Consider the following 16847-nt stretch of genomic DNA (forward strand, 5'->3'; position numbering starts at 1 on the left):
AATGTCATATAGTCCCATTTACAGTATGATAACTTCATATAGTCTCATTTACATTATTATTTAAAATTGGGTTTCCAGAGATGTTACTAAGCTTTACTAGAAATGCTATAAAGTGATGACTGCACATTGTTTTATACTCTGCCAGGTGCTGGGGGTGAAGAGATGAGCTAGACGCCATCCTAAGCCTCAGGACCCACAACGTGCAGGCGGTGTAGCCACAGTCATTTTCTATTTCAAGAACTGTAAGAGAGGCACAGGTGCAAGGGGCCCAGCGAGTCAGGGAAGGCTTTAAGAGGCTGTGACCCCTAGGATAAATCTTAAGTAAGCCAGGCAGAGGAAGCAACGATGATGTTCTATCACTGGACCTGCTAGATCCTGACACTTTATATATAGCATCTCATTTAAGCCTCACAACTAGCCAGCCAGCAACTTAGAGATGAGAAAACTGAGGCTGAGCGACATTAAATTACTTGCCCAGGGTACACAGAGACAAAGACAGGCTATTCATAAAAAACAGGTGTTTTTTTAATTTTATTTTATTTTTGCATATCAGTTTGCTTCCAGAAACATCCAGGCATGCGGGGTGCAGCTGGTTTTCAGTTGTGGTTTGTTTTCCCAGTGACAGGAGTGTGTGGTTTGGAGCCATCACCTCAGCACAGTGCTGCGAGTCCCTCTGTGGAGTGATCACCCAGGAGTGCTTGGCAGTGGCTGCTGGTGCTCCTGACACAAGGGAACCTTCTTGAAACTTTTTGTAACACCCAGGTGCCTTAATCTGATTTTCTGAAAGGGAAGTGATTTTTAAAATACTTAAACTTTTCAAAATGAATTTTTATTGAAGTATCATTGCTTTATAATGTTGTGTTTCTGCTGTACAGCAGAGTCAATCAGTTATACGTATACATATTTGGCATCACTGACTCAATGGACATGAGTTTGAGCAAGCTCTGGGTGATGGTGAAGGACAGGGAAGCCTCAAATGCTGCAGTCCACGGGGACACAAAGAGTTGGACACAACTGAGTGACTGAGCAACAAACATATATATGTATATATGCCTCCCCTGTTTTTTGGATTTCCTTCCCATTGAGGTCACCACAGAGCAGTGAGTAGAGTTCCCTGTGCTAAATAGTAGGTTCTCATTAGTTATGTATAAAATACTTACATTTTAGTAATAACATAAAAACATGTAGTTTTAGGTGGCTCAGACAATAGAGAATCTGCCAGCAATTCTGGAAGATCTGGATTTGATCCCTAGGTTGGGAAGATCTCCTGGAGAAGGGAATGACAACTCACTCCAGTATTCTTGCCTGGAGAATCCCAGGGACAGAGGAGCCTGGTGGGCTACAGTCCATGCGGTTGCAAAGAGTTGGACATGACTAAGTGACTAACACTTTAAAGGGACATGTATATGTCTTTTATGAGTTTGAAGACTATATAAATGCACTTGCAAATACCATTTCCTATAAAATATAGTGGCCTTTACATGTTCATTCTCTTTCTTTATGACCTAGGGAAACTATTAATATATGACACAGATAATCAGCTATGACAAGAGAGGCAAGCTGTTTTATATCCTTTGTTAAATTACTACAGATGTGCATGCTAGACATTGAAAATAAATAGAATTAAAATACATTTGTCTTACATAGTCTTGCTTTCTTTTAAAATGCAAACAAGGTACAAATAGGAGTAGGTTCTAAGTAGTCATTAATCTTTTTCATACGATGACGTCCATTTTATTTTTTAAATATAAATTTATTTATTTTAATTGGAGGTTAATTACTTTAAAATATTGTATTGGTTTTGCCATACATCAACATGAATCCGCCACAGGTATACACGTGTTCCCCATCCTGAACCCCTTCCCTCCTCCCTCCCCGTACCATCCCTCTGGGTCGTCCCAGTGCACCAGCCCCAAGCATCCAGTATCATGCATCGAACCTGGACTGGCAATTCGTTTCATATATGATATTATACATGTTTCAATGCCATTCTCCCAAATCATCCCACCCTCTCCCTCTCCCACAGAGTCCAAAAGACTGTTCTATACATCTGTGTCTCTTTTGCTGTCTCGCATACAGGGTTATCGTTACCATCTTTCTAAATTCCATATATATGCGTTAGTATATTGTATTGGTGTTTTTCTTTCTGGCTTACTTCACTCTGTATAATAGGCTCCAGTTTCATCCACCTCATTAGAAATGACATGCATTTAAAAAAAAAATCTAAAACAGCCATGGAAATTAATTTGCTAATTAATAAGCAAAGAAAAACAGGGCCTGTTTCAAAGCTTCATATTTTTTGGAATATATTCAGTGTATAAACAGAGAGAGCTCCCAGTGGTTGCTTTTAAATAATCAAAATAGGATCATAATTGGCTACTTTCACCTTTGTGGGTGGAAACAAAAACTTCAGACATTTCCAAGGGTTCTTGGGATGGTGTGAGTCAGCCCAAGTGACATTCACCCATGTCCAACAGGAAAGAGCTCCTAGTAGATCATGTATTAGCATTTCTAAGTCCACCAGACCATGTGATCTGGTCTTTAGTGTCTTCTTAGACTGAGGACTTCCATCTCTGCAGAGTGTTTTCATGCAGCAGATGGACTTTTAACCTCCCCCATGCCCAGCTTTGTGAAATCTCACAAATGACTGAGCAGAAAGTTTCCAAACATCATAGTGGATTTTGATACCATTTTTACACGAGCCAGTGACTCAAGGATTTGGGGGGTTCTTTACAGGGGTGATGAAATTGTTCAAAAATTGATTGTGGTGATGGTTGCCCAACTCTGCCAATATGCTGAACACCATTGGATTGTACCCTTTATTTCATTTATGTTTGTTTTTTCGTCATGCCGTGTGGCATGTAGGATCTTAGTTCCCTGACCGGTGATCGAACCCCCACCCCTTGAGTTGGAAGTGCAGAGTCTTAACCACTGGACCACTAGGGAAGTCCGCTGAATTATACCCTTTAAATGGGTGAATTCTATGGTCTGTGAATTATACCTCAATAAAAGTATTATTTTAAAAAGTCAAATGAGGGTGGAGTGAGGAAGGAAAGCAAAGACAGAGTCTCTATCAGATATTTATCTCAGTGAGTCATTCTAAACGTTTAGGATCCCAATTACTCACACATATCATGGAGAAATACTGGCAGTCTTCCTCAAAGGGGCCTTCTGGGAGGCACCCCGCCAGCTCACTGACAGATAAAGAGGAGCTTTCCAGCAGGCAACCCTGGCCTGTCTCCAGGCCATGTGCTGGGCCCTGGCCTCTGCATTCTGTGTAGAAGGCCCCTCCCTCTTTCAGCCGCACAACAGACAGGGCTAAAGCTTCCCTCCAAAGCTTCCCTCCATGATCACTGCCCCTTCCATTTCTTCCCCATTTGTCAAGCCACACATCTGAGCTATACCATCGATGACATCAAGCCCCTGGAACACAGAAAATCATACAGAATCAACCCAGAGCGTGCTGACATTGATGTCTGTGGTTAGATCTGCACACAGAAAAGAAGCTGCAGATAAAGTTCGTCCCACACTCCTGCTCCTCACAGCGTGGCCTGGGGGTAGGCAGTGCCAGAATCACCTGGGACCCAGTTCAGAAATGGGGGCCCCATCCCAGGCCTAACGAATCCATATTTGTCTTTCTACAAAACTCTGAGTGGTTCCTATGTATGTTACCACTTGCAAGATGCTGACTCGTCCACAGGAACTGGGACTATGAACTCTGCCTTCCTACATATACTTTTGGATGAAATGCCTGAGTTCCTAACCAGCACTGTGCTCTCCCCACCTGTCTTGGTTACCAGCCGCCTGCACCCTCCATGTTGCTAAACTGAAGGGATAAGTCTCAGCCCAGAACCCTAACAGCAGCAGTTGACACGCTAGTTTCCATCTTGAGGACACCTTTTCCCAGGTGGCTTGCAATAGGCTGTGCTTTCTTTGGCTTTCCCTCTTACTGGCCACCCTGTTTCAATATTATTTGCTGCTTCCTTGTTATTTTCCCAACTTCTTAATTTTGGAGGGTTTAGAATTCAGTCCTTGGACACCTTGGATATCTGCACATATTCCTTTGTTGATTTATCTAGTTCCATGGCTTTCTGTACCATTTATGCTGATAACTTCCCTTCCTTATCTTCAGGCTTACATCTCTCCTCTGCATTCCAGACCCAGAAGTCTAACAGCCTACTTGAAAAGTCTACTTGGATGTCTAATAAGCATCTCAGCCTTAACATGCTTAAAATGAAGGCTCTCTCACATTGTCCACTTAATGGCAAGTCCACACTTGCATGCTGCTGCTGCTGCTGCTAAGTCTCTTCAGTCGTGTCCAACTGTGCGACCCCATAGATGGCAGCCCACCAGGCTCTGCTGTCCCTGGGATTCTCCAGGCAAGAATACTGGAGTGGGTTGCCATTTCTTTCTCCAATGCATGCATGCACGTTAAGTCACTTCAGTCATGTCTGACTCTGTGCGACCCCGTGGACAGCAGCCCACCAGGCTCCTCTGTCCCTGGGATTCTCCAGGCAAGAATACTGGAATGGGTTGCCATTTCCTTCTCCACCCACCTTCGCATAACTTGAGCTAAAAAACCTTGAAGACATGATTGATACCTCTATTTCTCTCACATCAAACTTCCAAGCAATCAACAAATCCTATTGGCTCTATTCCAAATACATATCCAGAAGCCCAACTTAAAAATGGGCAAAAGATTTGAACAGACACTTCACCAAAGAAGATGAAATTAGATGCAGGGATTGCCAATGAGCATATGAAAAGATGCCCCAAATCCTTAGTCTTTAGGGAAATGCAAATCAAGACACACATGAGATACCACGTTATACCCACTAGGGTGGCTATAATCAAAAACTTGGAAAATAACAAGTGTTGGAGAGGACGTGGAGAAATTGGAACTCTCATACAGTGCTGGTAGGAATGTAAAATGGTGCAGTCACTTTGGAAAATAGTTCGGCCATTTGTTAACAAATTGCGCAGCTACTTCCCTTATGGTCCAGTGGCTAAGACTCTACGCTCCCAATGCAGGGGGCTCGAATTACATCCCTGGTCGGGGAACTAGATCCCACATGCCACAACTAAGAGTTTGCATGCCGCAGCGAAGACCCGGTGCAGCCAAATAAATAAAAATAAATATTGAAAAAAAGAAGTTACATAAAAAACCCAGCACTTCCTCCCCTTGGTACATATCGAAGATAAATGAAAACAGACATACACACAAAGACTTGTATGTGCATGTTCATAGCAGTATAATTCACAATAGTCAAAAAAGTGGAAGCAATCCAAATGTCCATCAATTGGTTCAGTAACATACAGGACTGAAGTAGTGATATGTGCTTTAGCAATGCTTCCCTGGTAGCTCAGTCGGTAAAGAATCTGCCTGCAATGCAGGAGACCTGGGTTCGATCCCTGGGCTGGGAAGATCCCCTGGTGAAGGAAATGGCTACCCACTCCATATCTTGCCTGGAGAATCCTATGGACAGAGGAGCCTGGAGGGCTACAGTGCATGGGGTCGCAAGAGTCAAACACGACTTAGCGACTAAACCACCACTACCACTGTGGAAACATTAGCTAAATGAAAGAAGCCAGTCACAAAAGACCACACTTCCTATGAGTCCGTTTATAGGAAATGTCCAGAATAGGCAAACCCAGAGACAGAAAGTAGATGAGCCTGGGGTTGGGGGTAAGACTGGGAAGTGACTGCCTTTGTGCACGAGGGATGCAACCAGGGTGATGGAGCCACTCTGCAATTGGATTGTGATGGCTATACAAAGTCTAACGGTCATTCAACTGTGTGCTTAAAATAGTGACTTTTATTGTATGTAAATTGTACTTCAGTAAAGCTGGTAAAAGTACCCAGAATCTGACTGCATCATGGTCTCTGCCACCATCCTGTATCTCAGCCAGCATCATCCCCCACCTGGGTGACCATAACACCTTGCTAAGTGGTTGCCTGACTTCCACTCTTGTCCCTTGGGTGTATTTCCAACACAACAGCCAGAGGGATTCTCGGAAATATGCACATCAAATCATGTCACCCCTCTATTCAAAACTCTTTGTTAGTTTCTGTCTCTATGAGAAAAACGAAGTTCTTACAGTGGTCTTTCTTTAAAGCTTTACCTGTCTGGCCCCTCTGCTACTTTTCCTCAACTTTCTCCTGCCTTTCTCAACTCACTGCCACTTCCCTCCTCAGTATGTCCTGCGCTCAGTCACGCTGGCCTCCTGCTAGTCCTTGACTGTGCCAGGCACTTGCCTGCCCCGGGACCTTTGCATGGGCTGTTGCTTCTGCCTGGAATGTTCTTGTCCCAGATTCCTAACAACTTAACTTACCTTTCTCAAGCCGTACCTCAAATGTCATCTTGGGCAGTGAAGCTTTTCTGGCTGTTTATTACATTTCCTAGCACCCTGTTTTTTGTTTCTTGTTTTCGTTTTTGTTTTTTTTTTTCCCATGGAACTTATTTGCTACTTAAATTCAATGCCTTGCTTATATAGTTTATTGTCTGCTTCCTCCCTCCCCCAATGAAACTGTGAACTCCATAGGGTCAGGGATGTTTGCCTTTTTGGTTCACAGCCCCTAGGACAGTTCCTGGCCCATAGAAAAGCTTCAATAAATATTTGTGGAAGTTCTGTACTTAAGAAAACCAGAAGAGCCAGGAATGTGACCTATCGATACATACATACATTTATATGAAGGATTAAAAGCAAGTTTAGAAGGAGTGATTGTAATTTAAAACAGGCAAAACAGTTTCAGAGTGGAGAGAATGGAGAACTGGAAAAGGGAGAACATACATTTTTTCCATAATATTTTCGAGCTTTTCTTCCTCATGTATTGTCTTTGAGTGGGAATCAGATACACCTTCAAGTATTATGCCACATGCTCAAACTAGCGTACAGACAGTTGTCCAGTTGTCTTATAACTTTCCCTTTCTTTTGCATTTTCCATTTTCATGGTCAATAGCATTGTCACCAGAAATAAATAAGGAAAAGGAAATCAAAAATAAAATTCTACTTGTTCACTGTGTTACTTGCCAGAAGACCCTACAAATATTTGATAAGGAATAGAATTAAAAGAGCTGCTTGGTGATTTTCTTGTTGTTTTGACCTAATTATTTATGCATTACAGACTGTACTTGACTATAGATCAGTACTTCTAAAAGTGGGTCTTTTATATACCCTATTTGCAACTTAAGAGCTTTTTTAAGCTTTTGTGCATTTGTTTTTTGTTCCAATTCAGTGGTTTTTAGTATATTCACAAAGTTGTATACACATCACCATTACCCAATGTCAGAACATTTTCATCCCTAAAAAGAAACCCCATACCCATTAGCAGTCTCTCCTCATTCCCCCGTCCCCCCAGCCCCTGGCAACTATTCATCTATCTTCCATCTCTATGGACCTACCTGTCCTGGGCATTTCCTATAAATGGAATCATGCAATATGTAGTCTGTTGTGTCTGGCTTCTTTCACATGAGTGGTTTTTTGAAAACTCAAGAGGTAAGCCATCTTTTACTAACCAAAAGAACTCTACTGACCTTTATTTAAAGTGCAGCTCTAACTGAATTTACATAAATAATTTAATATTTACATCTGTCACAATTACACTTCTTCAAACTTTTGTGTCAGCAATTATTTTTGGTTAACCACATGTCAAATTTGACATTTTGAAAGCAAAAACTCCCTTTTATCTATAAGATAGAGGTCATAAATTTTGTTTTCTTTAAGAAAAAGGAAATTTGGATATTTCCCCTAGTTTCTTAATTTAGTTGGCAAAGATCAGTTTAATCAAATGTCATCATTATAACCATTGTAAGGACTAGTTAGGAATTCTTAGCAACATATTAGATCAATCTTCTGTCCTCTCCATGTCTCTATCTAAAACACACATACCCTGTGGTGTAAAATTATTGTGCATTTGAATTGTATGGTTTGTTGTAAAGTAGTGCCTTCCTCATATAATTTTATCTTATCTCTAGGCTGGAGGATTTCACACTTAGCTAACCTATGAATTGTTCTCTATCCTATCTCTATTTTTTATCATTGCCTTATATTTGTGGACATGTTTTTTCCCCCTGAATTGTCCATCAAGTTCCCTGTGCACATCTTAGTTGTATTTATCTCTCTCAAAGCCCTGAGGCTAACTCTGCTTAATGAGACTTTGTAAAATAGATTTTCACTTAGAGTGGAATTTCAGTATGAGTTCCTATGTGTTTGTATTCTTCATATTCCACCTCTCACTTTGGAAGCCCAGATCCAACTTTAATAAACTAGATCAAATGTTACTATTGTTTAGGTTTCAAAGCCAACCTCCAGAAAAAGAGCTTCTTCAAAATAAATTTATTTCATTGCTATTATGCACTGTAAAACTTATCAAATTAATAAAACAAAGCCCTGAGTGGTAAGAGTTCTGTTAGATTGTGTTACTGTTCAAATATTTGGTGACCCTCCCAGTGAGCCAGTTGTAGAACACCACACCACTCAGATCAGATTTGTCACGTGACGTGCAGTGCCCCTCCCTTTAGAAGGAATGCGCATCCCAGTGGGTGATGCACATGGGTGGAAACGATGAATGTCACTTCTGGGTGGGAGCTCTAAGAGCTAGCAGGGATATTAGTTTGGTCTTTTTTCTTTCAACCACTGAGACCTGCAATATATCAGACAGAGGCTGCTCTGCTAGCTCAGGTTCATCAGTTTGGGTCCAGCAGGATGACATGGGGTGGAGCCCCAGCTGACCCATAATGGACGTGAAGGTGAGGAATACATCTTCATTTTTGTAAGCCACGGAGATTTGGGGAGGGGTCATCTTTTTCTACCACTGCCGTGGCTAAGCCTAAGCGAGGCCGATCCAAAAATATCAAGAAAGGTATAATTCCATTTAGGTGCATTTATATGATGAATCATAGTAAGCTGGCACAAGATAATCTATAAGATACATTCTAACTCTGTACCATTCAGAGTTCCTAGTTGCAAATAAAGATATCAACTTAGAAAAGGAATTTCTTGGGGAGATACTGAGTAGTTCTTAGAGGCAAGGATGGAGCATGGAGTTTGGACACTGGGGCCTTCCCAGATGGCGCAGTGATAAAGAATCCCCCTGCCAATGCAGGAGACATGGGAGACGCAGGTTAGATCCCTAGGTCAGGAAGATCCCCTAGAGGAAGAAATGGCAAGCCGCTCCAGTACTCTTGTCTGGAGAATCCCATGGACAGAGGAGCCTGGTGGGTAACAGTCCATAGGGTTGCGCACACATGCACAAGAAAAACAGGAATCCAGATCGTGAATGACTTAAGATGCTGTCTTTGTGAGGTACTAGATCCTGCCACTGGTATCATCACCACTGGCATTATCTGTGATTACTGGATACCAGGGGCCACGACTTCCATTCCAGAATGAACTCTGAACTGTTCCAGCATCTCTGTGTTGCTTGCCCGAGACTCAGACCTTCAAAGAGAGTATGTGATTGGCCATAGTATCACATTGGCGGCTAGGATTTCAACATATGCATTTTGAGGGGATACAAACTTTCAGTCTACAGTAAGACAACTTGTTAAACTCTTTGGTAAATTTTCTATAGTCTCCTTTGGATTTTGTCAGCATATCATCTGTGTTTAATACTGTTTTTTTTTCTCCCTTTGCAGTCGTCATACTTGTTCTTTCTTTTACTACTGTGGGCTAGGACCCCCAGTGCAATATTAAAGAGACATACTTACCTTTTTCCTGCTTTAAAGCACATACGTACAGATTTTAACTATTAAGAATGAATGATAGTCAGTATAGGTTTTCAATAAATATTCTTCATGAGGTTAAGAAACTTGCCTTTTATTCCTGGTTTGCTGAGATTATCACAAATGGCTGTTAATTGAATGTATTATTTTCTTCATCTATTGAATTGATTGTATGTTTTCTCCTTTTACACTGTTAATGTTAAACCACCCTTGCATTCCTGTTCAGTTCAGTTCAGTTGCTCAGTCGTGTCTGACTCTGTGACCCCATGGACTGCAGCATGCCAGGCTTCCCTGAGCATACATTCCTGAGAAACATTTAAATTGTCATGATATATTCAATTCTACTGTTGTTGCTGCTGTTTTAACTTTATTTATTTAGTTATTTTTCGCTGTGCTGGGTCTTCGTTACTGCACTTGGGCTTTCTCCAGTTGTGGTGAGCAGAGGCTATTCTCTAGTAGCGGTGTGAGGGCTTCTCATTGCGGTGGCTCCCCATGTTGCGGAGCACAGGCTCTAGGGCTCACCAGTTTCAGTAGTTGTGGCGTGTGAGCTTAGTTGCTCCATGCCATGTGTGATCTTCCTGGACCAGGGATTGAACCAGTGTCCCCTGCACTGCAGGGCAGTCTCTTAACCACTGGACTACTATGGGAGCCCCTGTTGTTTTGGTTTCTCTCGATTATGAGTCACTCTTTGCTGCTTCTTGGCATGGCTACTATTTTTTTGTTGTGTGCTGGGCATTATGCATAAATGAAAAATAAATGCTCTAGTTAATATCTTCCACCACTGAGAGTTCCCTCTGTCCTCCAATAGGCAGATAGGCTGAGGGATTTATCACTTTAATCCAGTCAGGGATTGAGTTTAGGCTGAGTCTAACTACAGCTATGGCCAGCTGCCTGAACCAGCTTGGGTTCATGTGGATGACATGAGAGTATATGCCTATGTGGATGACAGTGACATGAGAGGAAAGAAATTGCTTATGTGAGCATGATAGTGGTCTCAGCTCTTGTACCAAAAAGGTCAAGAAAGCTGCTGATGTGCAGCGGGTGTTCAGACGTACGGCAGTGGGGACGTAGGAGGACCACACTTTCGTGTTATTGTCCTGAATTCTAGGAGCAGCTCGAAGTTTTAGATGTGTCTGTGGATTTGGAAGGACTTCTATCTGAAGGAATGAGTTGCTAAGATAACTGGATTTTTGTCTGGCTCTTACCAGTGTAGCCTAAAGCAAAGATTTCTAAAGGTTGCCTAATATTGCTTCAGTAAAAAATTTCCACCTATTGTTGTTGTTGTTCAGTCACTCAGCCATGTCCGACTCTTTGCAACCTATTTTCACCTATTTCTACCTGTTGCTCAAAAGCATATTATAATGTGGGATTCAAAATTTCAGTAAAAATTACCCAAAATTCTACTCCTGTAACAATTCAACTGTTTTGATTTTCCTACTTCCTTTCCATTCTTTTTTTAAATAAACACTCATATGTACAAAGACCCACACAAACACACACAAACATATTTTTACATACCATGGTATGCCTGGGATTTTCCTTCTGCTGCCCTTAAAGGTGAAGTTCAGTTTATGACTCACATTCATCAGGAAATCAGCAAAGGGATCAAATTCCCCACCTCATTCCTGAAGGTTAATGCCTGTTTTATTCTGCCTTCTGTAATTACCTGGGTTATGCTTTGTTTACAGTGTGGTAAAGAAAGAGCAGCCCTATTCAACACCTACTTGTTATTTTTAAGATAGCACATTAGATCTAGTTATGACTAGAGAAACAAATACAATTTCAGCTTTTCCACCAATTCTGAAGATTTTGTAATAGTTTGCATCTTTATTTATAATTTTATTGGCTGCAGCAATGTGCTAGGTTCTTAGTGAACTGCCGTCCCCTCAACTTGCATCAGCCCTGCCCACTGCCATCTTTGGGGCTCAGTATGAATCACCTCCTTACTCACACCTTCTCTGGTCCCATCACCCTGTATTCCCACTAGCTGCACCTCGTTTATTTCCTTCAAGGCCCTTCATCCAACTTATAACTGTACATCCATGTACTTACTTACTGAATATCTCCTCTACTTTTCTGAGCTCTCTTAGGAAACAGACTGAATCTATTTCATTCAGCAAGGTAAGGTCATATGATACAATATAAACACAGCTGGAGGATAGAAGCAAAAATGTGGGAGAGTGTCTGGGGACACCCCTGAATTCCTCCAGTTGCCTCCCGTTGTAGTCTCAGTACTTGAGGGGCCACATTTCTGATTATTTTTCTTGTTGAGTCACTAAGTTGTGTCCAACGCTTTTGTGACCCCATGGGCTGTAGCCCGCCAGGCTCCTCTGTCCATGGGATTTCCCAGGCAAGAATCCTGAAGTGGGATGTCATTTCTTTCTCCAAGGGATCTTCCCCAGCCAGGGATGGAACCCTTATCTCCTGCATCTCCTGCATTGGCAGGCAGATTCTTTACCACTGAGCCACCAGGGTCTGATTATTCAGATTTGTCTTTTAATGGTCAAATTGCCTACCATTGAGTTCTGTGTTTTTCCTTATCTGTGAAAAGTATAATCAATTTAATTTTTTTTGCTCTGCCTTGAGGTTTGTGGGATCTTCATTCCCTGACCAGGGATCCACCCACACACCCCTTGCAGTGGCAGCACAGGGTCTTAACCAGTGGACCTCCAGGGAAGTCCACAATCAATTTAATTATGGTTGATATTTCTTATTGATTATAATAAATATAATATTTATTGATTATAATAAATATTATAATATTTACTTACTTGTAGCTTTTCATCCGGAGAAGGCAATGGCAACCCACTCCAGTGTTCTTGCCTGGAGAATCCCAGGGACAGTGGAGCCTGGTGGGCTGCCGTCTATGGGGTCCCACAGAGTTGGACACGACTAAAGCGACTTAGCAGCAGCAGCAGCTTTTCATCAGAGATACCAGAGGCGATCTCTTTCAGACTCCAGCTTTAAATGGAGTATTAACTCCCAACACTCATAGTAATAAGTAGGTGTTACTTAAGGAAAGGCATGATTAACGCCCAGCAATCTTGACCTCTTTTTCCGTCTTGAGTGATGCACTAGATGTTTACAGAATATAAAGGCAAAAACCCTAATTAGATGAAGGGAGCCAAACTAGGTCAGTTCTTCAATGTTTTGCATTAATAAACAAGTTCATGAAGCAAGAGCAATAGAGACCATATTTATTTAACTTGTGTCAGCTTGCCAACTATACACATCCATAGGAAAAATCCCCAAACTTGCCCTTCAGGGAAGAATCTTTCCACTCAGCCTACTCTCGCATTGTCATATCAATTAGGTAAAGAAGTGGATGGTGGAAGAGACCAGAATATACAAATATTCTTAAGTGTCAGTTGGCTAGCGACCAAGTAAGAGTTATTTCAGTAAAAGTACCTTTTCATATGCTTTCTTTGGGGCTTCCCTCATAGCTTAGTCAGTAAAGAATCTGCCTGCAATGCAGGAGACCTGGGTTTGATTCCTGGGTCAGGAAGATCCTCTGGAGAAGGAAATGGCAAGCCACTCCAATACTCTTGCTTAGGGAATCCCATGAACAGAGGAGCCTGGCGGGCTACAGTCCATGCGGTTGCAAGAGTCGGACACGACTGAGCGACTAAAGCACCACCACCATGTTCTTTCTTCAGCTGCTGACTGTGGCTACAACTAGATATGTTTATATGGCTCACTCACATTTTGAAACAGCCTATAAATCACTTATAGGACCTTCTTAGGACCCTTTCTTGAAAATTCTTAGATTTCTCAAGGCTTTCTTTAAGTCAAGATACAATAATTTCATAAGTGCACCTGTTAATAGCTGGTTGGTATTAGCGATTATGACGATAAACCCTTACTGCATCACTCCTTGTCTATGATTATGACATAGATCTAGAATTTTTCAGATAGCATTTCCTTAGTGACCCATGGCTTCCTTGTTGCAATTTAGTCCACTGTATCTAACACTATCTATTTTGGTGTATTTTTGAAAGATTAAAGTTCTTACATGTTTTGTTGTGTAGTTTTAATTATGTGTTTTAAAATAAGCTAATGAATCTCTTCATCCTCCCTATTATCAGTAGATTTGCATTTTATAAACCTTTACTTATATTTGCTTGGGGAAATACCCTGCATGGATATGATTGTTTTCTATGAAAGAAAAATTCATTTAAGCTTAAACTAGAATTCAGTCACATGCCTCACTTTCACAAGGATTCTAAAATTGCCTTTTATGCTTGTGACAAACTCTCTCAAATGGAACTATTCTAGTACTGAATAATTACATTAGATTCCTTACCCAAAATTGACTTCCTAAAGAGCCAGAAAGTGAAGAGGAACAAAAGAGCCTCTTGATAAAAGTGAAAGAGGAGAGTGAAAAAGTTGGCTTAAAGCTCAACATTCAGAAAATGAAGATCATAGCATATGGTCCCATCACTTCATGGGAAATAGATGGGGAAACAGTGGAAACAGTGTCAGACTTTATTTTAGGGGGCTCCAAAATCACTGCAGATGATGATTGCAGCCATGAAATTAAAAGATGCTTACTCCTTGGAAGAAAAGTTATGACCAACCTAGATAGCATATTCAAAAGCAGAGACATTACTTTGTCAACAAAGGTCCGTCTAGTCAAGGCTCTGGTTTTTCCAGTGGATGGAAAGATGTGAGAGTTGGACTGTGAAGAAAGCTGAGTGCCGAAGAATTGATGCTTTTGAACTGTGGTGTTGGAGAAGACTCTTGAGAGTCCCTTGGACTGCAGGGAGATCCAACCAGTCCATTTTAAAGGAGATCAGCCCTGGGTGTTCTTTGGAAGGACTGAGGCTGAAGCTGAAACTCCAAAACTTTGGCCACTTCATGCAAAGAGTTGACTCATTGGAAAAGACTCTGATGCTGGGAGGGATTGGGGGCAGAAGGAGAAGGGGATTACAGAGGATGAGATGGCTGGATGGCATCACCGACTCAATGGACATGAGTTTGAGTAAACTCCAGTTGGTGATGGGCAGGGAGGCCTGGCGTGCTGCTATTCATGGGGTCGCAAAGAGTCGGACACGACTGAGCGATTGAACTGAACTTAACTGAAAGAGCCAGAGGTTAATGATTGTGGGCCCAGGAAACAATAAAGGTGAGATCTTTTCTTGGAAAATAAACAAACTAAATCTGCCCTACAAAATATATTTATAGAGGGACTAACAGTATCGACCTGCACTTAACTCCGTATTTCAAGTGAGGAATTAAGAGTTTCAATACCGCCTTTTCTCACTGCTTCTTTATGTCTTTTCCTACTACTGCTTTATATTTAGAGGCGAGAGGCAGTAAAAATTTTAACAAGAGCAAGGAAATTAAAAAAATTAATCAAAAAATCCTGTTATTTCACAATATCACAGATGTTTTCATTTTTCAATCTATTCACTTGTTTATTTGCATATTCATTTCACCGCGTAGTCACAGCATCGTGTGACAGTGCTTTTGCGGTCTGCTTATTCCCACTTTACGTCAGCTTTTAAAGGTAACTAGTATCCGTGCTCTCTTTTCCCGGGAACGCAACCGGAGGTCTAGAGAAATAGCGCACCCGAAGAAAACCTGTGATTCAGCTAGAGGGGATTGGCAAGGAGTGGGTGAGGGAAGGGCGGAGGCGACCTCGAGGCCCCGGGCCCCGGGCCCCCCAATCAGGCCCCGCCCCGACTTCCCAGGGCTCCTGCCGGCCAGGCCCCTCCCCACCTTCCCAGGGCTCCGGCCACCCCGGGCCCCGCCCCGCCGACTAGGTCCCGCCCGCTCTCCCCGGGCCCCGCCCCGGCCCGTCGCCATGTTGTTCCCTCCGTGCAGGACGGGTGCAGCTGCAGACTGACCCTCGCCGTGCCGCCGACGTCTCCTGCCCGCTGGCTCCTCGACCCTCTTCACTTTTTTCCCCCTGCCCTCGGAGGGACCGGCCCGGAGCTCCCGAACTTCTTCCGTGTGGCCGTGAGGTGAGCGGGGCGCCGACTCCCCTCGGGGCCGGCCGGGGGTTGGGGCCAGCTGCGCGGGCGTCAGGGTCTGAGCGGAGCCCGCCGACGGCGAGTGCGGCCTGGGCTTCGGGCACTGGGGCGGGGGGCGCGCGCGGCCATTGCGGGTCACTTTTCCGCTCCCCACCCCGGGAGAAGGGATGACTTGTAGCCCCTTGCCTCCTCCTGTGTCTGACGCAGGTGGAAAGACGGGGTCCCACACCTACACACCCGGGGAGAGAGATACACGCCCCAAGACAGACACCTAGAAGTCCTGGAGACGCACACGGGGAAAGAGATCCATTAGCAGCTGGGATCTGGGAGAGGGACACAGCCACACAAACCCCTAGGGGGGAGAGAGGGCATATGCTACCCGCAGGGAAACACGCATACACGGAGAAATCCACCCAGGCACCCCAAAGCAGCCCACTCTGACGTGACTCACAGAGGGAAAGCAGAGGCGCGCACGATTTGATACTGGCGACTTCTGACCTGCTTCCCGGGTGAACGTTTGCTGAGGTGTTAGTACCACTCGAGACGAGGGGGGAAATAGAAAACTAATCCTAGGGGCTGGAGGCGGTTTGGGCCGTTATCGGATGCAGACTCTGGCCAAGGTTTCGAATGGTGTTCTCGTTCTTCCAACTTCGTTTTTTAAAGAGACAAGGTGAAAATTTTAAGTGCCAATTTAATTAATTTAAGTCGAAGAGTATCAGTTGGGTTTTGGGTGTTTTTTTTTTTTTTTCAAGTGATGATACATCCCGTGACCAGGGTTCTTTTGAGGAATGACTTCGGGTAGTTTCCAAATCGTCACGTGAACACGCTCTTTATGTAGGATTTCAGTGGCCTGATAAAAATAGATTTTGGTTGCTTTTTAAAAAATTAATGAAAAATTATTTTTCTTGCTTGTCTTTCTCTGCCATCATAATTGTAGTGGAAAATCCCTAAATTGCCTGTAAACTCAGAAACTTTTCGGTGGAACAAAACTCAAGACATGAAGGAAGCTCAGTACTCTTATGCCACGGACCTTTAAGGAGACTGTTTTTCGTTTCTGTTTTAGAACCTTGGGTTGAAGTTACCTTCACTACTTGTCTCAAACTCTGTGTCTGGTGTGGCCGTCTGGTGTCTTCAGTTTTTTTCTGTG

The 16847-nt window shown here is 42.9% G+C and overlaps 2 protein-coding genes across 11 annotated transcripts in view; both read left to right on the plus strand.

Moving 5' to 3' along the window:
• The window catches only part of LOC101111868 (transcription elongation factor A N-terminal and central domain-containing protein), a 58272-nt gene that overhangs the window by 22014 nt on the left and 19411 nt on the right, over positions 1-16847 (plus strand). For all 5 annotated transcript variants that reach the window (XM_060408230.1, XM_060408233.1, XM_060408232.1 and 2 more), the window contains one exon: positions 1-15691. This exon is cut by the window's left edge. The gene's annotated coding sequence lies outside the window, so the exon portion shown is untranslated. The remainder of the gene's footprint in view (positions 15692-16847) is intronic.
• The window catches only part of RAB9A (RAB9A, member RAS oncogene family), a 58272-nt gene that overhangs the window by 22014 nt on the left and 19411 nt on the right, over positions 1-16847 (plus strand). For 4 of the 6 annotated variants that reach the window (XM_060407211.1, XM_060407212.1, XM_060407213.1 and 1 more), the window contains one exon: positions 15552-15691. The exons of 1 other annotated variant lie outside the window; for it this stretch is intronic. The gene's annotated coding sequence lies outside the window, so the exon portion shown is untranslated. Of the gene's footprint in view, positions 1-15531; positions 15692-16847 lie in introns of those variants that run through there. One more of the 6 variants, XM_042241538.1, reaches the window with a different exon arrangement.

The sequence above is a fragment of the Ovis aries genome, chromosome X (genome assembly GCF_016772045.2).
Source record: "Ovis aries strain OAR_USU_Benz2616 breed Rambouillet chromosome X, ARS-UI_Ramb_v3.0, whole genome shotgun sequence".
NCBI classification, from domain to species: Eukaryota; Metazoa; Chordata; class Mammalia; order Artiodactyla; family Bovidae; genus Ovis; species Ovis aries.